A 24,319-nucleotide genomic window follows, 5' to 3' on the forward strand; every position below is an offset into this window, starting at 1 on the left:
CTATGGCAAAATGCTATTTTATATTATATTTATTTAATATTGATCTGAAGGAAAATAGTTTAGATCACTGTCAAAACAAAATCAATACTCATATTCAGGTCAACTAACATAAAATAAAATAGCAATTTTAATTTTAGTTCTCCATCAGAAAGGTATGACACTTAAAAAATGCTATCCTACTCTTTTTTGTCTGCCTTGGAAATTGCAAGGTGGAACATCATTTCAGTGAAAAATTCCCAACTACCTCTAGCCAAAGTCCATGTTCAGGTACCTGAATGTTTCTTAATTTTTACAGAGGTAGAATTTTCTGTGCTTCCACCAACATAGATTCATACATAGTAGAAGGAACATTCCTATTCATTAGCCTGATGTCCCATATAGCCCAGTTAATAGGGATGCCCTAAATTATGTTCAATCTGGGTTAAAAAACAAATTGCAGGGATGAAAAATTCACCACAGTTTTTGGTAAGAGTAAGCTCTTCTGAAGGTTAAATAACCTCACTGCTAAATATCTGTACCTGACTTCTAACCTAAATAGATCCCATTTCCAGCCATCAGCTCTCCTTATGCATTGTGCTCTCCTTAACAGCATTCTCATTAAATCAAAATAAAAGCAATACAAAATGAATTAACTAAGCCATGTCCAATGTGCTCTTTTTATTGCTGTGATTTAAATGGAAGGATTTGAAATCCAGAACTGAGAATATCTCCCCATCCCCCCCCCCCCCCCCCCCCATATATCTTTATGGAGGAATCAATGGGTGTTCATTATCTAAATGTTTTTGACAATCAAAAGTACAACATTACTTTGCTGGTAGAACAGAAGTATTCAGTGGTTATTTAAAGATCTTCAACATGGCTATGCAGTTTCTGAGAAAAAAACAAACAAACAAAAGATTCAGTTAAAAAATAAAAAGTCATGCTTTTGGCACAAACATTTCATCTCAAAGTAAGTTCTGCAGTTTCAATGACTGGTTCCTTGAAGTACAGTCAAAGATCATTCATGTAATTTTCATTCAAGGCACTGACAGCTGTATTACTGGTTTTTTGTTTTTGTTTTTTTTTTCCTGGATTTCATAGTGGCTTCTCTGAAACAAACTTCAAAGAAATGGAATTATTAGCCTGTTTGTGTTTGACAAGCACTCCTTTGTTACCAGTCAAGGAGACACTCTCACTGGCCAAATGGTAACAGCCTAAGAGAAACTTTGTCAAAAATTTTCATGTCAGGGAACAACCCATTGGATAGAGAGGAACATTTCAGATGTTTTTGGTTGGTGGGGTGGCCAGCTCCTGAACAAATAAAATTACATAAAGTTTCTCACCATGTATGGCATTTTAACACAAAATCTGGATGTCTCCTCATCATAAGGACAGAAAATACAATAATTTCTCTTCCAAGTTTGAGGTTTTTTCCTTTGAAAAAGCGTTGCTGCAGTTTGCACACCAAGCATTGTGACACAGGTGTGCTGATCTGCCCAGAATGAACAAACCAGATGAGAACCTGATTCCCTTGGGCCCTGCTCCCTGCAGGAAGCTTTGCACAACTCCATGTCTTTTCCACAAGTCACAGATTTCCCATCAGCATTTTTTTTTCTGCTGGTTGCTGGAACATGCTTTTTGAAGTAAAATGAGTCTTTGAATAATTTCCTGTTGTCTGAAAGCTCTGCAGTAGTGAGCTCTTAACCATGGAGCAATATGAGGTAACTTCACTTATATTTGTAGTCCAGTATGTTAACATGATTTTTCTCTTAAGGGCTGAGTGTAACTGCCAGTCAAACACTTAATTGAGTCTAATGATCTCACAGGCATTAAGAGATTTCATTAAGCCAACCCTGAGGGTTTTTATTTTACATTCATTTCTCAATGTATCAAAATAAAAATTGCTTTTCCATAAAGCAATGCATTCTCACCACTTCATGCTTAGATATCCTTATTGATTGTGCTTTTATTTCAAACAAACAGCACCATCCAATCTCTTTGAAGTACTCTTTGTGGCCAGGTTACCTTGGAAATAGTGCTATGTGGAAAAAGGAAGGATTCTCTCTCAGAGAATTTTCATATTTTGAAATCTGTTTGCCTGCAGAAGAAAGTCCCATCTGCAAAAAAGAAACAGAGTCCTGACTTTCTATGAGTGAAATAACCTATTACTTTTTCAACAGCTCTGAGATCACAAATGAAACATCAATTAGGTTGGTTTTTTTTTTTTGGCAGACTGCTGAGAAGAAGAGAGAGAAACTGGCAAGAAAATACTCTTTGCTGCAACAAAACCTTACTGGTGATAAATTTTAGCTTCAGAAAGTGAGACAATTCTGACACAAGTCGTTTAGTCATGGTTTTACCAGCTAGCTCCACTTGGCAACTCATCAAGTTGAAAGGACACTTAATGAATACTTAGATGGTTTTAATTTTCTCTCTAGCATTTTAGATTTTAGTCAGCATCTTTACTTGTCATACTTTACAACAAATAGCACAAACATACAAACGTATCTGGAAGAAGCACATTAATATTAAGAACTAATATGAACAATGTACAGCTGGAATGAAGAACCTGATCATGACATCCCTTTTTAAGTTTAAAAACACTCCCAAAACCTGATGCTTAGCTTAAGCAGTGGTAAAAACTAAGGTTATTTTGTGACATTGCAGAACTGATACTTGTTCTTTTGTAAAAATTTGAAGTGTAGCCATTTGGCTAAAGATTACAATTCAAAATTCTACTTACTTTTAATATTCTAAGTGTGCTGGTTTAGCCTGTGAAAATTTCAGTTTGTCCTCCCCAGCTCTATTCTACCTCTGTTGTATGCTCCAGCTACCCAGTCAGATTCACCTACTCAGTCAAGACATTGTCTTGCACAAGTAAATTTGTCCTATACAGTCAATAGAAAAGGCTTCTGAATAAAGCAAGAAAGGCCTAAGTTGTGTTGTATTCATGCATATCTACAGGTAAACATAAGGATGAATAGATTCTATTAAATTCTCTGGCACAAAAAAAATCAAAACCCCCTTAAAAGCTTCATGTCTGGATAGGACAGGGGCCAGAGAAGGATGTGTTCAGCTGAATGGCCCCCAACACAAGAAGGGCACAGACCTGCTGGGCTGGGTCTGCAGCAGAACACAAAGCTGATCAGAGGGCTGGAGCACCTCTGCTATGAGCACAGAGCTGGGATTCCTCAGCCTGGAGAAGAGGAGGCTCCAGGGACCCCTGAAGGGCCAGACAGAAGGACTTTTCCCAGGGATATGGAGTGATGTAGGTAGGATGTTAGGAAGAAATTTTTAATTGTGAGGGTGACAAGTGCCCCTGTGGTGTGTGTCCCTGCCCACAGTGGGTGGGTGGGGGTTTAGAATTAGGTGATGCTTAACATCTCCTCCAACTCAAAGCATTCAAGGGTCTGTGATCTACAGTCAATTCAGGTGAAAGTTCATTTAAACATGCTTGCACATGAGGATCCAGCTGTCAAATAAGTATCCTACTTAAAACCTTCCTTCTCAGCCCCTGGCCTGGATGGCCAAAACACAAATTCAAATTTTTTAGTCAACTTCTGAAACTCAGCAGGAGTTATGGACATTGATTTACACCTATGAACCTTTGTAAATTGTTTAAACATGGCTAACACAAAACCAGGTTGAACTCACCTGAGGGCTTTTCTTCAGTCAGCTGGATTTTTTTTTCAGTAAAAGCTGTTCTGCTAACTCATTCCAGAGAATCTGAAGAATATGAGATGATTTGGAGTCCAAACAGCCTAGAGTTGCAACCATGGCTTTGATAACACGAAATCCATAATGGTCAACTTGTTTTGAGAAATATCCACAGTACTGCTCCAGAGATGCAAAACATGACAGAACATTTTGGAAATAATATTATTTTGTGTATGCAGCTATTATGTAATAGTTTCTTCAGCAATCATTACCTTACAATGTGGACAATGGCAAGAATAAAAAAAAAATTATTTAAAACGTCAGTAAACAAGATGAATGCATTCAAAATGATAATTTATCTCTCAATTAACATTCAAAGGAAGAAAAATTAATCTACTGAAGAAGAGAGAAACAAAAGTAACGAAATATGTCATATTCTGTAGAAAAAAACTTGCTGGGTACCTAACCCAGGAAGAAAATTTTGTATCTCAGCTTATATAGAACAGTCAAACATTGAGGACTAGAAAAAATATGAGAAATGTTAATGTTGCAGAACAGATGTATGTGCAGTATTACAAACAATAAGGAGTGACACCAAAAAAGTAAATCAATCAGAATAAGTTTTTTAATTTCATTTTCTTGGTAGTCAAGACATACAAACACATGACCATGAAGATGAATGCCAGCTAGGAATGAGAGCTTCAGATCTGTGCTGCTGCTCAGATGGGTATCACTGCTCACAGAAACTCCTGAGGAATAAAGGATGTGTAAAGGAAAGATATCCTTCTCCTCTAAAAGTTTACTGGCTTTATATTGGTGGGGTTTCTGTGGCTGAGGAAACAGTTTCTCATAGTCTAGTGAGTTAAGCCAGTTCCACATGATTGCAAAAATCAGCATTCTGCTGATTTCTCCTTCTGGTTTGAAGGTGCTTCCAGTGGTCAAGAATTATACAAGCAACATCACCACTTTGGGGTGTAAGGAAATGTTTAAGTAGCACACAAAATCTTCAGCTTGCTTGTCCAAAGTCATGCAGAAAATCTCAGATAGAAATGAGAAATGAGGCCAAGTATCTTAATCCTAATTTACTCATTAATAGATCTTGCCATCTGAAAAGTCTATAATCAGTATTAGTTATCCAGTTAAATAATTTTTTTTCTCACATAGAAGTGATTCTCTATGTGTTTTGGTGCCAAATGTATTGTTACCAACATCAATAAGATGTTGTTAAGATGATGAACTGCCTTTGCTGTTTTCTGAAAATTAGATGAAACTGGTACATTTCCATTAGGTACTTCATTCTAGACCACACTAACTAAGGCATGTTAAATCCTATAATTTGAATATATATCTGATGAAATAATTCATTAGATAAATAATTATGTAATTAAATGAGAGTCATACATAATAATGTCTAAATAAAGTCTCAGATATTTTAACATTATTATGTGAGTAAATGGTTTAATGTTGTTGATACCTTCTCAGTCAGCACATCTTCCTAATTTTTTCATTGTGTTTCACAAGTAACCAAATATCTCACAAAAGAGACTATTCTAGAAAGCTCATATCAACTGCTTGTACAGTGCCCAAGCATGATGTGTAGGCAAGGCAGAAACCTAGCATAGTTTAGGATAAGACTATATGAGCAACTCACAGCCTGTAAGTGTTCATCAGTGAATCATTATCTCCCTTTTAAAGCCAGGAACTGAAGCCACAGAGCACAGAAGAAGGCCTTTACAGCCAGTCATTTCAAGGTGTCCACTGCATGGCTGGTTTTTTCTCCTTACTTTCCCTCCTTGATGCAGGAAATTGGAGACCTCTCCTGAGTAGCAGCATTGCAAAAGTACACAGAAAGTCTGAAGCAAAGGAAGACAGTGAATCCAAGCTCTGAAAGAGCTGAACTGAGGCTTCACTTATGTCAGATGCAAGCTCTTATCCAGAATGAACATTTACCTGTGGATGTAGTTAGTCTGGCTGTATGTATGTGTCAAAGACTGGAAATAAAAATTAAAATAGGTAGAAAAAAGCACAGTTGCATTTGTGACATAACTTTACGCACATGTAACACTCAGCTTACCTTTCCCACTTTTTCCTTCTCCCTTTGCTTGCAAATCCTCTTCTGTAGTCATACAAAAAAGAATGGGACTAAGTCCAAGATATTCTCATTCCTAGAGAAAGTTTATCATCACTAGGCTGAGGAGTTGATGATGCTGATTCTCCTGTTAGCCCACTAAAATCACAGTTATATCATGCAATATGAAACCACTCCCAAAAGAAAGTTTGAGAGCCCCTTTATTCCACAGCACACGTGCAGGCAGAGTTACAGTGTTCTGCTCCCAGGAATGAAATATGGCTTGAACATTGGATCAGGAAATGAAGGAACAATGTAGGCATGGAGCCACAGAGCTGTTGGACAGCTGAAGAAATCCCAGAGGATGAGGACAATACTTTCTTATCAATGGGAGAATGTTGAAATATTCCTCATCTTTAGCCTGGCACATGTAATTCCCATGAAATGATTTTATGCAGTCATGTTCTTGCCTGTCAATTTACCTCTTTGTGACTGCTTGAAGTTGGCCAATTTCTGCCCAATTTGACAGGCTAACAGCCCCTGCAAGTTCCGTGCAGGTGAGCAGCAGGGCTGCAGCACATTTTTCCTTCTCACTGAGGGAGGAGCAGCAGTTTGAGCTCTCTGGTGGGTACCCATACAGAGAGAGGGGGTACCAAAGACCCTGGTGTGCAAAAAGCCACAAAGCAGCTTGCTCAAGCTGGGGGGACAGCAAGCTGCCAGCACTGAGCCTTCTGAAACTGTTTCATAGAAAGCCTTCTGTGCTCAGGTCTCACCTGGATCTCCAGGTAGAGCCAGGGAGCTGCTGGCAGGCAGAGCAAGGCCCTGCAGTCTCAAAGAGAGGAGCTGGCACACTGCTCTTCAGGAACAGAGCTTTGCTATCTTTGCTTTAGAGGCAGGTGGCAAGACAGAAAAGGTAGAAGGGAAAAAGGAAGCAGATAAGCAAATTAGATCCAGAAAAACAGTGATGTAATCCCCACTGGACAGACTATCATAACATGCCATCAAAAACCACTGGGAGGTTTAAGGGAATTAATTAGTTTACAGTTTCTATAAATACATTCTTGAGTGACAGGTGTTCTGGCATCCATATGCAAAGCTGACTGCCCAAATACAATTCCAAACCACCCGCCAGGAAAAAAAATCATGTTTATCTGCTGAGAAAATAGATATGCTGCACCAATCTGTTCTTCTAAGGGTTGCACACATGGCAAACCTCTTAACTCTGGCATGTCCAGGTACTTGTAATTGCAGAATGAAATGTGGAAATAGGAAGAGCTAGTATCCTGCACTGAGGCTGAGGATGAGCTTTGTTTTTCCCCTGACATTCTTGGTATTGATTTTTTCCATCTAAAAAAAGTGCTAAATAATTTACTTGCTCATCATAAGACACTGAAGAACAGATTCCACCCTCTACAGTTACTTCAGTTTTTTCACTGATGTGAGTGTGAAGTGATTCAGCTCCCTTCTCAAATATTTGCAAGTCTTTCTCCTGAGTGAAGTCTACAGTTCTTTATATGTGTATATTCCTTTGACTCGGACCCAGGATTCCAAATTTAAACAGAGCTAGAGTTCAAAATTCTAGCCTTTAGCATTTAAGCCTGTAAGTATCAACAATTAATCTGCAATGCAAAAGCCTGCATTCTCTTGTACTAAGAGATGTTATGTTCACTTGACTACACAACCACAGGATAGCTGAGGTTGGATGAGGTCTTTGGAAATCATCCTGTCCAGATACCCCTGCTCACACAGCATCAGCCAGAGCTGGGTGCTCAGGGGTTTTGAACATCTCCAAGGAGGGAGGCTGCACAACTTCTCTGGCCACCACTTCCACTGTACAGTGAAAATATTTTGATTTTTATTTTTCCAACTATTTATCCACTTGGAGTAAAAAAGAAGTGCTCATTTGCTGTAAGAATATTAATTACCAGCAAAAGAACTATAGACTACTTGCTATGAACTGTATCTAAAGTATGCTCAGTTGGATAGCTGAACTCATAGAGTGACTGTACTGCTTTCCACTTTGCAAATAATTTGTTACTAATCCAGTAACATATTTGGGAAGGTACAAGGATGATACCTGTGCATACACATTGCACAAGCTGCAGCAAGAACTTTCTAACCATCTGACCAAGAGGTGAACTGCAGAAAGTACCAAATGTTTCCTGAGTGGTAATCTTCACCAAAGTCAGTAGCTTTCAGTTTTATCACTTGTCTTAATCACTCATATACATCCCCTGCTGCCAGCTTGACTTTCTGTATGTAGTTGAATACACACAGTGGGCAAGGAAGCTGGGCTAGTGCTGAACTGTAGAAAGGCTTGTAATAAACAACACCTGTCATTTCTATTTCAAGAGAAAGTAATCTTCTATACAAAGATATGACTGCACTGGGATGTCATCCTCCCTTGGCTTCCTCCTCACATGGTTTGGTTTTCTTAGCTGCCCTCAGGGCAGGGCTGCAAGGCACCAATCTGAGTCACAGAAATCCAGCCCTAGGCTCACATCTTTTGAGAAACATAAATCCAGCCAGTTCTGCATAAAAGGTCTCTCAGTGTCACTCCTATGAGAACCTCTTTCTAATTTTTCAGAGCAAAGGAACCCATCTCTGACAAATATTACCCATGCAATAGCCTGTCCTAACATGCTGCTCCCTCTGCATCATGCTACTTTCTCTGCTATCCATACTGAGCTACCCTGCTCTGAGCACAGTGCTTGGAGCCCACCTCCCAGAGGAAACACCCTGTGCATTACAGGGCTTCCTTCACAACATGTGAAACACATTTGTCTGGTGACGACTGATGTGACCTTTTCTGGGGGTTGAAGGAAATCATAGATAATTAAGATTAAGCTAGGCTGAGGTAATATCAATTTATCACCCTAGAGAAATCAAAATGCATATTTAATGAAAGAGTATTTTCCTGGATGCTGAGATCATAGGAAAACAGACCTTGGAAATCTGTGGAAATCTGTGTCTAACTCTCCTTGCCTGTACCTGTTGCTTTGCAGCTAAGAGACAGCCTCATCCAGTTTCATCACTTCCCTTGCCATTAATGCAGCTCCTGCAGTGCCCACAAAATTTGTTTCTAATTATAATAACAAAAATACATATCTGTGGCTCCAGGCTTCCATAGCACCTTCAAAGACTGTTCTTTTTGGGCTGCTTTCTACAAGAGAGAAATGGCAAGTGCTGGAGGCTTTCTAGAGAAGGGCAATGGAGCTAGTGAAGGTTCTGGAGCACAAGATTATGAGGAACACTTGAGGGAACTGGGGTGTTTAGACTAGAAGAGAAAATTGGCTCAGGGAGACCTTATCTCTCTCTACAAATCCCTGAAAGGAGCTGGTGGCCTTGTAGGGTTGGTCTCTTCTCCCAGGTAACAAGTGATAGGAAAACAAGAAACAGTCTCAGGTTGTGCCAGAGCATGTTTAGATTTCTAAATGCAACCATTTCTTCACCAAAAGAGCTGTCAGGCACTGGAAAAGGCTGCCTAGGGAAGCAGTTGTGTCAGCCTTGCTGCAGGTCTCTAAAATCTGTGTAGGTACTGCACAAGGGGACAGGGTGTAGTGGTGGGCTTGGCAGTGGTTTATTTACAGCTGGACTTAATGATCCTTAAAAGCCTTTTCCAATCTAAAGGGTTCCACAATTCTATCAATTTATACAATAGAAGAAAATCCAGCACCATTAATCCAATAATTTCAGTGGGAAAGCAACAATGTACAGATGCTACTTTCTGTCCCGTGAGAAGTTTATTCTCAGCTTTCTCCAAGTATTCTTCAAATCAATGGCTTCTAACTCAGCCTGAAAATTCACCACAGAAAGGCAACTTTTCATCCCAGGCCAGGCAGCAATTTCAGTTTGCTCTTGCAAAATGAGAAAGCTCCAGTTTAAGGATTACAGCTTCTACAGCATGACTCAGAGGAGAAATTTTCCAACCTATCAAGTCTCTTTTCAGACCCAGCAGCTTCAATCTCAGCTCCAAGTGCCCACAGTACCCAAAGCACTGGGATCACATTTGCCCATGCAAAATATTTCCCATAAAACAAAGCTGCACTCATCATTAGCTGGGATTTCCAAATCTAATCTAGCTCATTTGTGAAGGGCAGAGCAAACATTTAACATTAACATGACAGAAGCAGAGGTAAGTGCACTGAGGGCCAAATCCAAAAGGAAAGGCTGCAGTCTTCCAGGCAGCTGATGGTGGTAGGGTGGCAGGAACAACTGGAGAATAAAAATGGCAATATGTAGTGCTTGCACTGCAGAAACATTACAGTAAACTATTTCCACTGAGTTAAAGCTCTACTTGTACTTGACTTGTTGCTGTAGGTATTAGGTGAAAGGTTTAGAGGACAACCTTCTTCTCCTTTTGTTGGAGGAAGATTAACCTTTGCAAGGCCACTTTAACCAAATATTATGCAAAGTTCTAAGAGGAATAAGCACTCTCATTTCCATCAGAATCCAGGCAATTTTTCACTCTCATGACTTCCCCTACTGCCCTTGAGAAACAGCATTCAGAAGTCCCAAGGTAGCTTTTAAAATCCATTGCCCAGGAATTTAAACTTGTAAAATACATATTTTTACAGCACTCAAAAAGCCCAGACTCTCCTGAATATTTAAATGCAAAAATACCACCCAAGTAGGCTCAGATGGGACAAAAATGGCATTTGAAGTCCCTTTATCTTGCCAGAACACAAGCTAGACTGACAGTTGATTTCTATAGTATTATTAATTTATATTTATTAGCACAGAGCTCAAAACCATTAATATTTTATAGCACAGAGGAAGAAATATCCCTTCTCATTATACCCTGACCACACTGATACTGTCATGGTTATTACTGAAAATTTAAGAAAAACAACAACAAAAAACTTCAACACTGTAACTGTGTTTTCCAAGCTTGTAGATTATTCTCTCTGCTGCCAGCAACATGACAGGGCCTTAGAGAACAGACTCAGGAAACTTGCTTATAGGCAATTTCTACATGTCTTTTAACTTTCCCCTCACATTCCCTTCTAGGTAGAAAACAGAGACAAGGGTAAAAGGATTCAAGTGGTTTCTTTCTGTCCTCAAAGTGTATCCTTTCTTTACCATTCCCCTCTTTCTTACTTTGCTCATCATTCCAGATCTTACTGTGCACCAGTAGCAGGTAAGTTGCCAAACAGAAGTCCTTCCATCCAGAGACAGAGCCTTTCCCAGAGTCACTGGCACACCAAATACAGAGGAAACCTTCTTTGATTAATTGCAAGTCTCATGGCAAACAATATATGATAGCTGCTGAAGGACAAAGCAACCTGAATCTGTAGGAATGATAAAAGTCAGTATGTCTCTTCTCATATTTTTTTTTCTACTTGTTCTTTCTAGTTTTTCTCACCCGAGGTCATCACATCTGCAATAAAGTAATGAAGGCTTCTTCTTTTTCTGTATAATGATCTTAGGCTGTCTTAGACAAAAAAATGTGGGGGGAAAAGACATATAATTTTTACATTTATAGAAGGAATACATTTTTTTCTCTGCATGTAGTAATTAGTGGTGCAAATGGTCAGTAAGCAATACTTCCCTACCTTAATAGAATAAAATCTTTGGTTAATTAGGAGATTTAAACACATAATGAATATGTGAACTCTGCCAACTGTTCTAATAGAGGCCGTCAGCTCATTTATATTGTTAATTGAACAATTAGTATTGCTGAATTGCAAACCCACAGGAGACAGGAGGGCAGAACACGTTCCTGAGACACTGCGTTGCTCTGCTGGCACCAGATATCTGTGACCACAGGTGACTCCATTGCCCTCCAGAGCCCTTCAACAACATGGGTGGATTTCAACCATTAGGGAGAGAAATTTAAATGTGCAAATATTTGCATTTTCCTAGACTGATCATAGTCCACCTCTTCAGAAATATCTCAGCACATGAAGACTGACAGGTAAGCAAACATAGGAAAAAAAGATGAAATGGTCAAAAGGAATAATGTATCCTGTCCAGAACTTCCAGGCATCAGAGACACCCGTGACTTCTTTTCAGATGGTGGAAAATAACACTCTCCCTGGGGGTAATCCTATTTTTGTGCATATATACACACTTCTTTATTTAAAATATATGTGTCTATGACTATTCAGTGTAGAGATTATAAGCAACTTGCTGAAACACAGTACTTCTGAACTTGCTGCTTACTTCAGGAAGAAAAATAATAAAAATGCATAAAGAAGAGCAGCAGACATAGAACAGCTGCTGACTGATGGCACACAAGAGGGACTCTGCAGGGGAGAAGTTTCTACTGGGTTTCTATCAGCCTAGAATAATGCATGTGTTGGACTGAAGAGATTCATCTATAAATAGGATCATTCTTCCTTCTGCATTGATCAGCAGACATAGGCATAACCAGGAATTTAAGGTGAATGATACATCCAGCAACAACAGAAAGAAAATGGGTTTTTGTCTTAATTAATAGAGTGGAGCAATTTACTTGTGGAAAAGGGTTATTGCTGAAATGTTGCTAATATCAGTACCTGCACTGAACTTTTAACCTGTCACTCACAGTTCATGTTGGGCACATAAAGTCACCTAGGAGCTTAATGAACCAGTATTTTTACTGTGGTCTTGTTGTTATACACTGGGGATCTAGCTTGATTTGAAAAATAGAGTATTGTTTTAATGCTCTGTCAATAAAGCATCACCACACTGCTGGAGAGCCATGAATGAAGATGTGTTTCCTGCTTAACATGAAGGCAAAAGAAAGGAGAAGCAAGGGGGAGAGGGAGTGACAGTCTCTCTTGTCCTTTGATATGGACCTGGAGACTAGCAGTTCAATCCTTCAGTTCCAGGGCTTAGCAAAGCCACCACTGAGAGTCTTCACCCAAGCCAAATCTGAGTTATTGGTGTCTTCTTCAGGGGATGGTGTCTGGCAACATTAGACAAATCTGCAATCTCCGTTTCACTGCATCTGTGGTGAGAATCCACTGTTGCCCGAGCATTATTTTCCAAAAGCATGATAATATTTTATTTTCAGTGCTCTGTATCTCTCATGTTACACAGAATTATCATCACCTATTACTGTGGTGAAACATGGCAGCTGCTTAACAGAACACAGTTATAGACGAGTTCAGGAAATTAAAATTATACTGGGTCAATCTGGGACTCTGTTATACCTGTGAAGCAACACAGTAGTTATTCTGTACTGAGCACATTTAAACAAGGGAGTCTTCAAAACCGCTGCATGAAAAGTTGCAAAGCAAACTGTAAGCAAGTGGAACACCATTATCAGAGGTAGAAATTGCTATATCTGCCTCTTCCTAATAGCATTAGGTAGATAATGTTTGCATATATCTGTTTTTGGGAGATCCCACATCAAACTTCTCAAGTACCTTACACTGGTAACTGAAGGCTAACTGGGACTTGCTCAGAAATAACTGCTATGCTTTAGCATTAAAAATAACAAATAATTTTTCAGTGGTAGGGTATTTGAAATCCAGAGTTGTTAACCATTTGGCACACCATGTTTGAGTTTAGGGAAGCAAATCCCAAACAGAACAATTTATCCATGGAGAATGCACATCATTGTCACAGGATATTGTGCATTCTTTAAAAAGTTCACATGATTTCAAAACAGCAGATAGACAAATTCATGGAACAAAAGTCCAACAAGTTAATCACTGGCAGTGGCAGGATCCTGGTCTGGACTGAACTTTGACCTGACTCACACAGCCACTCTTCTGCCCTTCCAGGAGAATTCTGCTCTTACTGTTACTAGACATAGAAGATTTACTGTGTGCAGCTGATACAAGCTATGCAAAAACCATGTAAAACCAGGCACCATTACTGAAAGGACCCTAATCACTAAGTTAATATTCACCTCCACAGTTAAATTTGTCACTCTATCATAAGGGGGAAAAAAATCTTGTAAGTTTAGTGCAGCAAGTATTGGTTACTGTATTTTTAATGATGCACACCACAATAATACAGTTGTTTCTACCTTGCTGCAGTCTAACTGAAGCCATACTTTTGAAAAATGACAAAATTTTTATTTGTCTTTATCTCTCCTATGCTGTATTGAAAAACTCTAGAACAGTATAAGAATTAAAACCAATTTCCTAACACAGAAATAGATAATGAGCTTCATACTGCACTGAAACTTCAAACTTTTTCCCTCCCAATCTCTGACAATAAGGGGTTCAAAACAATCATAGTTTTGCTTCATTGGTAGCTTTAATGTCAGTAGACACTGAAAATTTTACATGTAATGTGAATAGTTGCATTATTCTCTTGTGAAAGAAGAGCTAAACACTAATCTCAAAGTGAAGCAATCAAGTGTGTCTTTACTCATGCACACAGCTGTGATGTATTTGTGAGAATTATCTGCATTAGTATTAGTCAGAATGGATTTGGGTATTGAGATGATCAGTGATTAAATCTACAATTACACAAAGGTAGCACTCAGTGTGTTACACTTCCCCATACTGAGTAAATACTAGGTAAAAAATTACATGCACTAAAAGGTTAGAGTTCTTGGAACACAGAAAAAAATGTAAAGTATACTTACCAGACCTTTAGCTAGTCTGTTAAAAAAAAAATCAATCTTTATGACTTTTGAAAATTGATATGTATTAGTTATGAGTCTTATGTGGTTTCTTCAATTACTTTTTGTAAAATTTGCCAAGTTTTTTTTTTTTTGTTTTTTTTTTTAATAACTGAAGCTGTGCATTTTATGTTAAAATTAGAAACTCTTCCTTTGTGGCCTTTTAAACTTAATTATACATCACAATTGTTTCTGATTTTAGAGCTATCACAGATTCAACCTCTAATCTCTCTTTATTACTAGCTAACTCTTTACTATATAGCATAATAATGAAAATGCTAGACAAAGAAACAGCAGAGGCATCTCCAAAGTTTCCAGCTCAAAAGCATTAAAGCAGCTCCTTTCTTCTTAAAATTCACTGCTAGATTTGGCAGAATGTATGGGGTTTATTTGAAGACTGGGCTTTCAACATTGCATTGCCTTTTGGATACTATCAGACACCCTTAGATTCACCTAAACCTGGTACTACCTTCATTTATGTAAACCTGGAATAAATCCAGTAAAGTTAAAGTGGTTATATAAAGTGGTTATATAGAATAAAGGTAGTGTAGGATAATAGCAATTCCTCCTCTGCCCTCCCCACCTGTTTTATACCTTTTAAGACTGAGTTCACCCTTTCCCCACTGTATGGCAGCTCACCATGTGGTTAACTCCTGTGCTGGTGCTTCCTTCTGGTGTTCACCTCACACATCTTCCCCATGGGAGCCATGGCTACACAGGGAGTCAAGCAGTGAAGAAAGGAATGGAGTCAGGCATCTGAAGTCTACATTTCAATCATGTAAATGAATGTCAGGTGGGAAGTTTACCAGCAGAGAAATAATCCCACTGACAGAACTTTTCTCAGGTGACCGAAGCTGCTGGGGAGACACTGGAGTGCTGCTGTCCTCCTGAGATTATTTTTTGGCTAACAAAGTAGAAGGTTTTGAGAATGGTTACAGAGGGGTAATCTTCTTCCAACAGGCCAGAAATGCCCTTTGCCATGGGCAGGTGACAAGCCCTCTCTTCCAGCCTGCTGTGTTTGTCACCTCATGTTAGGGTTGTCTCCTGGCAAGCAGAACACAAGAATTTGAACCCCCTGTAGCCTGTTACACCTGACTACCACTGAGTCACACAAAAGCCAGCTATACACTGTGATTTGCTTTAATTTATTTGCTGCTTTTTGTTCTCAATTCCCTGTTTTAGGGAGGATGTATTTCCTGCACTTTGATTTCCATGAGTAATTATGTGCCACGTCTCCCAGGCAGCCAGGCACCTCCAGGATGCTTCCCTGCCTTCTCTCTCACAGGAAGGGCTGACATCCTTCTTCTGAGCCCTTCCTGCTGTCACAGGGACCTGCAGATCCTTCATCTGACACATCCAGCTGCAAAGGACAGGGAGCTGAGGCACTCATCTTTGACTTTCTGATCTGATCTGCTCAGCTTGAGCACCTAAACCATAAGTACTTGCTACACTTCCACAGTGCCTTGAGATTCCTGCTTTCCTGGGGATGATATAATACAAATATTAAAGTTTTTCCATCACCTCTCAGCAGTGTTTTTTGGAGCACTGCCTTGTCCCTTCTCAGGCAATTACAGAAGTTTTGTATTGTAAAGTCCCAGCATGAGAACAACTCTTAAGGAAATGCTTTGCTCCAGCAAGCCCATTCATCAGGGACATGCGAACTGAAGTCTCCTTCCTTTTTCCAGGTAGGAAAGGATGACTGAAAGGAAGTTTCCTGCAAAAAACACTCTAACATGCTCTTCAAAATAGCCTGGATTTGGTGAGTTTCTGAATGTGATCCAAATAGCTGATATAATCAGTAAAACCAAATAAATTACCATGTAGTCCAGCCTTTCTCCAAGTCTGAAATAGAAATTATGGAAAATAATGAAATTTTCCTCCCTTCTGTGTAAGCCAGGTTTTTTCCTCTTTTTCCTCCTAATAGTACCTGTTGGTGCACTAAAAACTCATATTTGTCCTTACAGATTTTGTCACAGAACTAAGAGCAGTCTGGAGGTCTCTACAAAAGAGAGTGTGTGCACATTAGATAATGATGGCAAGAAGAGGCCAGCTGGACAGCTGGTATTAAAATCTACTGACACAGGATTTCATTTTATTTATTGCGTGGTTAATCCTACAGACATACCTAAAACAATAAAGAGACATCCTTATTTTTCTAATAAATCAATCAATTACATTATTACTGCAGTCTAAGCCAAGCAAGGTTTAAAATCAGGTTATTCAAGGTTATCCAATAAGAATTTCCCTTCCATGTTATCTACCTGTTTTGCAAATGCTTATAGCTAAGGAATGGCTGATGTTTGATGACCCTTCTCTACACAGATATTCTTTATAGCAGGGCTATTTTTCATCTATTTTTTTACAGATAGAATTAATAAAATCGTGGGGAAATATGTTGGCTTAATGTTTTGTAGCCTTTAGGTGGATTTACCTGTGATTTGTGCAGCTCAGGAAGCCAGGGGAAGGACAGCCTATTTTGAGAGAATGTTCATCTGAGTACTTCTCAGGAAAATTTGAGAAAGACATATTTTCCTTACTGCCATACACTTCTGTGCACAATCAACAATCATTTTGCTCTGAGCCTTGGTGATGAATGTTCCCAGGGCACTTTTCAAAACATCAGGGGTTTCCTCTAAATGTCCTTGGGCAAATGGCAGATCAAATGTCTTCTCACTGGGGCTGGTGACATTCGGGGCTGAAAACCAGCTGCCTTTCACTTGTGGCAGGCATACACAGAGATTCTGAGAAACACTGTCCTGTGGGATAGAAAAGCACTGAAGGAACATTGGATCAACTTTCTACCAAAAAAAAAAAAAAAAAAAAACAGCTGAAGGAATGCTCAGACCATACTGTAGAGAGAAATGCTGCTCAGCTTCATATTCTCTTGCTAGCCCAACATCAAAAAAGTCAAGTCTGGCTTGAAAGAAACACTGCTAAGTCTGCTGAGATGCTCTGAGGAGCTTCTCAGCAATAAGGATGTCTATCAGGAGCTTACACAAACGAGCCTGCCCTCCCCCAGCAATTTGCCATTAATCCTCCTTCTTTGCTGCCACTGCAGGACTTACTGCAGCAAAACCCTGATCCGAGCCTCTTCTGGGAGCATGTCTGAGGCAGAGAGAAAAACAAGACCCAGGAATACTCCAGGCTATCAGCACCAGGTAACTGAAATTCAAGGACACCTCTCAGGGCTTCCACAAATAGATTTCAGTCCTCTGCCTACCCCTCTGGTTTCTAAAAGCCCCTGTTTCTTATAATCTCTCACACTTTTTTTTTTTTCCCCCCCAAGGGAAGCAGGAATCTGCTATTACGTGCCTTGAACAAATGGGAATTGATGATGTGAGCAACTTGCTCAAAATCAACCATCAGCATTGAGACAGAGGATACAATTGAACTCATAGCTCCAGAATCACAATTTTTTGCCCCAAACTTTAGGCAATCATTCCTTCCCTTACACTAGGACTTCAGTGTAGATGTAATGGGTACTTACTTCTTGAATAGGGTGAAACTATGTAGGTCTCCTCCTGACTCTGACACAAGCTTATTGGTAGTGACAGAGCTCACTATCAAGACAGAAAGGTATTAAAATAGGGGTCCCTGTCTGGATTTTGTGCCCTTCTCAGCATAACTCCATATATCCCAGCTGCTCTGACACCCAGAGCACAGGACATCACACCTGCAGTGTTTTATTTTATATCACACCAGCAATGTTTTATTTTCCTTGCTTCTCTGCTGAAGAGGAGTGCATGACGGGAAAATCGGTTCTCTCCCAAGATGCCAGTTAATTCTTACTTTCTAAAGTGTCCTTATTTTCTTTCTATGCTTATTTGGGTAATCACACTTCACCTCTGGGGCATGGATTTGGAGAGTGCAATTCAAGCTGTGTTGTGTTGCATTATGATGCCATGTAATACAGGATAAATGCTTGCTTCCTCTGGGATACTGCATTTTGAGGCACACTACTGCCAACACATAGGTTTATGAAACACAACTAATGACAAAATCATAAAATCAGGAGGTACTGGTTACACCTTAGCGAAGGATAAAGAGGAAAAAACCAAAAACAGAGTGAAAGACAGAGCAAAAAATATAAATACTGTTGACAGTTTCAAATACAAAGCTTTTTGACAGGTATTTATTGAACTTCCTTTGGACTTTAATACAGCCAATGCTAAAGATAAAATATAGACTCTTTTCCCTGCCTAATCTGCTATTTTGGCATAGTATCCAATTTCAGTATCTCTAACAAAAGCATAATTAGACTCACTATTACAGATGTGGGACATCTACTCCCACCATGTTTTGAGTTGAAGGTTTAAGACCTATTTTTCCCAGCCTACTGCAACTTTTATTCTGCATAAAGCTTTCTCCTTTGTTCAAAATCTTCAATTATTTATAAATATTTAAATACAAGGCAATACAAAAAAGCTGGATATTAATCTATACAAAAAGGAAAGTCAGAGATAAAAAACCAGCTGCAAATATTCTAAGATGATAACAAGAATAATCAAAAAAACCTTAAAACCTACACTCTCAGTTGGCTATTGTCAATTAAATCACTTTAAAATGGGTCTCAGTACCAAGGGATTGTTCATGGGTCTGTTGTAAATTTCTTTCCTGGGTATTTATTAGTGGACAGAATCACTGTTGAGATGGATGGCATGTGTTCACCAACACCCCTGTACCCAAGCATACAGTGGGTAATTGGCTTCTGCCACATTACTACATTTTACCTCCATGTAATTGTAATGGGAATAAATGAATGGCTGCTCTGGAGGATAAACACTGCTGCTTGCTGAGAAAATTGCTCAAAATTGGACCAGCCTGAATCAACTAGACACTGAGCTTTAGTTTCACTAATTTCTTTGTGTGGTTTAATATCAGGCTGTCACCTCCAGTGCACTGAAAACATAGTACCTGTGGCTCTTACACAGGAAATTATCAATGGGGTCCATCTCAGCCAGCTCCTGTCAATCTCCTGGTTTGTCACTGATGATTTAGAGACTGAAAATGCAGAGGTAAGGCAGGCATTTACTAACAAAGGCAGGCAGAGGTAGGATTAGCCCCACTATTCCCACCAGGCCCTCTATTCCTACCCTTGCCAAAATATACCTGCTGATGTGCTGCTTTGCCCATGGTGCATTGATACACCTCTTTGTGTGAATGGGCTCATCTCTTGGCTCACCACATAGCATTTACTCGATAAAACAAAACTCTGAAGAACAGTCAAAAATAGTTTTGGACCACTCTGGCTTCTACTTTGTGCAGTTCTGAAGGAAAAATTTTCAGGTTACTATTTTTGCAAGCCCTATCTGTGTTGTCTGTATCACCTAGTTTACATGACATGGTACAGGGAAATTATATACCCAGAAATTCATCAAAGGCTGAGGGCACACAAATGTCTTCTCAGTTCCTCTCCTGCTGTTGCTCAGGGACAGAGTAAAGAGATGTTTCTGTCTGTAGCATGTGGCTTGTTTGGCAATCTGAATCAAATGCCTGGAATCTGCAAATCTTCAGCTTTTGAAACCAGTAAACATTGGATTTTAATGAGACTGAAATTAACTGTAGTCTTGGTCCTTGAAGGAACCCAGGGGAGTAGCAACAGGAGCACATGAGCGAGGTAAAAAATTAGAGCAAGCTAACATCAAGCACTCCAACATAAATAAATGGATTCCTATCAAACAAAACCTTTGTGAGGTGCATCTCTCTGCTGGATACAATGTCAAAATGTCTGCTTTTTCCATCCAAAGACTGACATGTGGAGGCAGATGCTGTTCTTCTCCAGCTGTCTGGGCTACTGAGAAACAGAGGCAGCAGATACTTGGGCAAAGTATTTTATTTATGATGTTAAAACTTCCAAACTTCATAGCATCTATCCCAAATCCAGCTGGACTAAAATTGCTGAAATTTCTCCTTATAACCATAGGAATTTAATTTATATTACAAAACATTTACTTTCAACAGTGAAAACCTTTTTTATAAAAATAGTAGATATGAAAATATCTATATTCATATGAAATAATTAGATATATGAATAGATAAATGAGTGGTTTACTTTCTTTTCTCTCTCCATGTGAACAGGCAGGACCAGCCATTTAAGACAGATTAAACATTATGTTCTTCTTTTTTGGGCAAATGTCAAAATCTCCCCAAAATACTCCAAGGTTTTGACTGATTCACTTAATTGCTTTGTCTTATTTTTTTTTTTTTTCATCTGTTGAGTGAGAATATTGAAGTATGTACTGTAATTCACTTTTAGAAGTACTTTAAAAAAAATGGCATTATATTCAATTCCTGACAAACTTATTTAACATCCTTGAAATCAAAGGCTAGTTTCTCCCATCCATTTCTCTGCTTTTTCACTAGATTTTAGATAAGGATGGTCTTTTTAATTTGTTTGTTGTTTGGCATTCACATAGGTAAATGATAAACACATAGGTCATATATATATGTTAGCTATAATTTCATCACCAAAGATTCATTACCTCAGAAATTCAGAAGTGATCACAAACCTAAGATTAGAGAAATTCTAGTGGAGGATTTCAAAGTATTTTAGGTGCCTTGAATTACTTGTGTTTCACATATGTAGTTCTGGAGAAGTTTAGAGAATATGTTAAGTAACAAAGCAGACAATCCAACATTGGTCATTGGCAATCCTGGAGATACCACACTCAAATGAAAGGAGTTGCTGTGAGAATTAGCAGAATTTCGTTCAGTATTTCTACAGCATTTGAAACTGAAGAGCTCTGGAGTTGCCCATGGTAATAAGAAGCCTTGAGAGCCCCAGCCCAGCCCATCACTTCAGCATGTCCTAAAGCCAGGCATGTTCCTTGGATGGGAGGGGTGATTATGGGTCCCAAGCAGCTGTGCAGTGCTGGATTTGCATGGAGGGAAAATATCCTTCCTGACCCCCCGTGGGCAATCATCTCAGTTCCTGGAGCATGAAATTAGAGTGGCCTTATCTTTGCTTGCATACTGTAACTACAAATGTTATTAGTGATCATAAATTTAGCAAGGCCTATTTTAAAATCCATCCACAGCATTATTGCATGACTTTTGAAGACAGTCCTTTTCGAGAACTTACAACTTTTCCCCTTGCATCTTTTAATTTCATTTGGGTGAACTGGGGGAGGAAGGTCACCGTCAAACCTGCTGAAATGCAAATATAAACAGTAGTGCTTAGCTCCATTTCTGCCACCTTAGAACAAACAGAAACTTACCAATGTGTAGAAAGAATAACATTAAAATAAATACCACTCTTTCCTTCCCTGGAGTCTATGAAAAACCTTGGGCAAAATATCCCAATTTTGAGGTGTTCTGGTCTAGTTGAAGTTTGTATTGTTTAGACTCATAATGATAGTTTGCTTCTCTCTTTGTCCCTTCTTTTAATGAGGAAATCCCACCACAGCTCAGCAGAAATGACTGATCACCTATACAGAGAAATCTCCAATACTGGCAAAGATAATTGGCTGTATTTGGAAGACAGCAGGAAGAAGTGCAGGTTAACTTTTCTGCTCAGAGAGATTCTCTGCAAGTATTCCTACTGTTTGGAAGGAGAGAAAGGTGAATGGCAGTGCTGCTTCCCACACATGGAAAGCCCATCTCTTATGCACAACGAGCAACATGTGTTTTTCAGTCCAGATGACTTTGTACTTTAGCCTGAGGAAAAACAACAAAGCCACAGTGAAAAAAACCCTTCAAAACCTGGGGTGGGGCAGAGTGTATTTCTCACTTGACCTTTCTTGAAACCCTTCCCCCAGCAGATGAGCTCCCACTGAGACTTAAACCATGAACAGCAGACAAACAGATGTTAATAGCATCTTCACTGGAACACTGTGCTGGTCCAGAGCTCCTGCTGAAAATGCTACTGGGCTTTATCCTCCCTCCTGCAGGCGTCTGTGCTAGTGCAGGCGTTCTGAAAGGATTGCAATTTTGCTGCAGGCTCATGGCATAGAAAAAACAGAGCTGTGAGGGAGAAAGGCCTTTGCTGAACATCTCTCAAAATAAGCTTATTTAACAGTCAGATGGGAAAAGACTGGTCTATCTTTTCCTTCTTGCTTCCCAGACTTTGGAATGCCCTGTGATTTACATTGCACTCAAACCCTCAGCACTGTTCACCCTCTTGGCAAGCTCCCCCTTCCATTCCATTCCTGATCTCCATGCCTTTGATTACATTGATTAAAATAAAACCAATATATCAGAGACCTACTGAAGCAGCTGATTCCAAATATCCACAACAGCAAAAATAAACATTGGTGAAAAGCACCTGCAATCAACAGAAATAAAATGAAAGCAAAAAAAAAGTATTGTATAAAAATAATAAAAAAAAAAAGACCAATTTAATAATTTAAAATTTAATAATTTCTAAGGGGTTTCTAATTCCTGTGTATTGGATAAGGTGGTAAGAGTTGAAGAAAACGAGGATTTGCACCAAAATAACATTAAAATTAACTGTCAATTTTAATGAAGAAGAAAAGCAAATACAGAACCTTTCTGCAGTACAGCTGGATCAACCTATCAACCTCCTGGTCAAGGAACATGGAACAGACATGAATGCATCTATGATTTTCTATGCCTTGGACTGGAAGTAAAAGATCTTCTTTTAGAAATATAATACATATACAGTTTTTTTTCCTTTGAGGGAGAATGACTTTCTAATGTGAAGGAAATGAAGGTGCAAAAATGGCTCCTAAATGTGCCAAAATGAGGTCTCCAGTTGGTAAATGGGTAACAGCATTTCTTGTCTTATTTTACTTCTTTTCTGTAGCTTCTGAACATTATTCAAAAATGAATGCATTTCAAGTGTATGGTTGAATTTAGGTGGAAAGTGCTGTTTCGTCTCTTTTTTTTCTTTCTTTTTCTCTTCCTTGCTCCTATTTATTCCAAATGATTTTGAGCTGCAAGGCTTTTACATTAATGGATGCCCCCATTCAGCTGGATTAAAAATCCTCTTTACTATGAGCACTGAAGGACAACACAACACTAAAACCACCTGGATAGTTTATTTTATTCAAGCACTAGTTGCATTAATATTTGAAAGACAGTAATTCATGTGCTGAAACACTTAAGAAAAGGAAGAGGGATGGGGTCATGCAGGAAGTGACACCTGACTCTGTTTTACACAGAGGGAAACAGAATCTCCTTTAAAAATATTAATACACTGAGATATATATTTTTTTCCCTTTTAAGTCACTGTATGTCAACCAACAGTGCAAAACCAAAAGTATGACAAAATAAAAATGGAAAAAAGGCTAGATGAGGAATAGGCATCTTCCTCCTTTTTCTCCTGTATTTACAGAAAGGCCTCTGCAGGATGGAATGCACTGGAAGTAGTTTGTGACTTGATCCGTAAATATCCAACAAATCTGAGCACAAACATGAAAGGAGGTATTCAATAAGAAGCAAAGTGGCCTTTCTCTCCCTCTGTCCTTTATAATTTGAAGAAGACATAATTTCCTGTGGGATACTGTCTACCTGGCCCTGGTGCTCCCACCAGGAACAGAAATTGGTCTGCTGCTCTTCTGACATCGCCTGGATGAGTCTTCAAGTCTGAGACTGAAATTGTTAAACTTCTTTGGCTTTCCAGGTGCTTGTCCTTTCTCTCCTGCTGCATTCTAGCTGACCACTTTTCAAAGGTGAGGCCAGGAGGACAGAGCACGTGGAAGGGAAGGAGGGGGATTGGTCTCCAAGCATTCCCACAAGTTGCTTCTTTTCAAAGGCTTTCTTGTTGAGCATGGAACACAACAGATTCCCCCAAATGCTTACAGAGCCGCCTTATTTCAGCTTTTATTTCCTTTGTTTGTTTCTTCAAAAGGACTGACATTATTATGGGAAAGAACATTGAGAGAACAAGTGAAATTTAAACAACATCCTGCTCTGAAACATTCTGGTTACGGCAGAGAGCATCTGTGCCACTGTATTTTAAACAGGCATTTGGAAGAGAAGTAGCTTTGACAAGATGATAATTTAGTCCTTTTGACTCCCTCACTTCAAAGTGAATCTATCTGGAAATTCTCAGAGGAACAAAGTTTTGCTGAAAAATGCCAAATTCT

The 24,319-nt window shown here is 39.1% G+C and overlaps 2 long non-coding RNA genes across 5 annotated transcripts; one reads left to right on the plus strand and one right to left on the minus strand.

Moving 5' to 3' along the window:
* Positions 1-347: 347 nt before the first annotated feature.
* On the minus strand, positions 348-15,226 carry LOC130266388 (uncharacterized). Of its 4 annotated transcripts, none has more exons than XR_008842866.1 (6): positions 14,910-15,226; positions 14,235-14,250; positions 5,711-5,801; positions 3,634-3,813; positions 2,005-2,096; positions 348-870 (listed from the first exon to the last, which is right to left on the minus strand). It is a non-coding gene; the product is annotated as an uncharacterized LOC130266388 (long non-coding RNA). The 4 variants fall into 4 exon arrangements; XR_008842865.1 differs by having other exon boundaries at positions 5,711-5,752; positions 14,910-15,225; XR_008842864.1 differs by lacking the exon at positions 5,711-5,801 and having other exon boundaries at positions 349-870; positions 14,910-15,087.
* Positions 11,141-17,428, plus strand: LOC130266389 (uncharacterized). The gene is made up of 3 exons (XR_008842868.1): positions 11,141-11,621; positions 15,956-16,029; positions 17,329-17,428. It is a non-coding gene; the product is annotated as an uncharacterized LOC130266389 (long non-coding RNA).
* Positions 17,429-24,319: the final 6,891 nt, after the last annotated feature.

The sequence above is a fragment of the Oenanthe melanoleuca genome, unplaced genomic scaffold, assembly GCF_029582105.1.
Source record: "Oenanthe melanoleuca isolate GR-GAL-2019-014 unplaced genomic scaffold, OMel1.0 S030, whole genome shotgun sequence".
NCBI lineage: Eukaryota > Metazoa > Chordata > Aves > Passeriformes > Muscicapidae > Oenanthe > Oenanthe melanoleuca.